This window comes from Tupaia chinensis, unplaced genomic scaffold (genome assembly GCF_000334495.1).
Source record: "Tupaia chinensis unplaced genomic scaffold, TupChi_1.0 Scaffold000673_1, whole genome shotgun sequence".
Taxonomy (NCBI): Eukaryota; Metazoa; Chordata; class Mammalia; order Scandentia; family Tupaiidae; genus Tupaia; species Tupaia belangeri.
The window spans coordinates 498,186-499,764 of NW_006160196.1; positions in this window are offsets into that span (position 1 = coordinate 498,186).

Sequence of the window (1,579 nt, forward strand, 5' to 3'; positions counted from 1 at the left end):
GCACCAAGGAGCCGCCCCCTCACCACAGCCGGGTCGGACACTGATTGGATCTGGCTTCTGTCCGAGAAGGGAGGGAGGGACGTGAAGAAAGGCGGGGGAGCGAGCCTGCGAAGGCGGGACTGGAGCTAATTGAGGCCAATGGGCGGATAGATCGCCCCCGCAGACGTCGCGGATTCGCGGGGGTCTGTCCTACTTCCGCCCTTGATTGGGCGGTTGTGGGGGCGGACGGCGGGCAAGGATCACTAGAAGGAAAGAGAAAGGGGGGTGTCACTCAGCTGGGCTGGGATAGGTGGAGCGACGCCTGCAATTCCCTGCTGCAGAGAAGGGATTGGGCGGGGCTAGAGAGCGTGAGGTATTTACCGCGCAAGCGCGTCTCTGCTCCCTTTCTCCCTCCAAGCCTCCACGCCCGAGTTTTTAAATCTTCTTCCAGGAAGCCTTCCTTTACCCCTCACCCCTTCTTGGCAGCTTGCATGTCGTGACTTGTCTGGAGACCTAGAATCCCAGAGGGGAGCAGCTGTCATTCGACGCCTGTTCCAGTCATCAGAGGTTAAAACCGAGATCCTGAGAGGTGGGAAGACGCCCAAGGCCTCACAGCTCAGAAGAGGAAAGAATCGGAATTTAAGCAGTATTTTGGCTTTTAACCACTTTTCAGTATACATTGCCTATTCGCCCCCAGCCACAATGCCTTGGGTCACCTCCATTAGATACTGTAATAAATCAAAATTGATTCTCTCCACCAGACTTGGCACTCCTCCAACGCAAGAATGGGATGTGGTCCCGAAGAGCTTGAGCAACACCTGTCAAAGAGAGGAGAGGGGGCGTCTGCCTCGGCCGGCCCCCAGCTCCCACTGGCTCCCTAAATACTCTGGCGGTTTGGCCTTGGGAAGGCAAAGCCTCCAGAACTCCAACGCCCCGGGGCTATTGAGAAATTTGGGGCAAAGGGAACTGGAAGAGTCCATTTTTGTGACCTAGAGGAACCAAACTCACTCTGTCACCCGTTTCTAATCTCAAAAGTCACATTTTCCCAGAGTGAGCCTTAGGGGTGTGTCCTGTGTCCTGTGTCCTGGGAATGTGAAAGCTGGGAGTGGGGACTTGGTGGAGAAGACCCCACCTTCCGGGTTCGATGGGCCAGTCCATTTGGGCTTCCAGGCATGGGGCTTGGGAAAGTCTCTGGATTCTAGGAGAGTAGACACTGCGCAGCTGTTTAAGGAACAGAGTCCATTTATAATGGAGGGGGGTTGTCCCCTTAAAGGTCATAGAGCACCCTATTCAAAACCCAACAAAAATGACTAGTCCCAGGACGTGAAGAAGCCCTTCTTATGGACAGATACATTCATGACGTGGGAGGAGCACTTTCTCCCTGGGTCAACCCGGTAAAAACATACCTATGCGCGGGCCCAGCAGGTGGCATAGGGGCTAAGGTGCGAGACTCCCACATGGTCGACCATGGCTTGAGACCCGAACCTGGCAGCTTGAAAATCGTGTCAGGCATGTGTGTATGTATGCCTGAAATCCCGAGAGAATGGAGAAGGAGGGATTGCGGTGTAGCCATCCCCTTTTTTTTTGGGGGGGGGGGGTG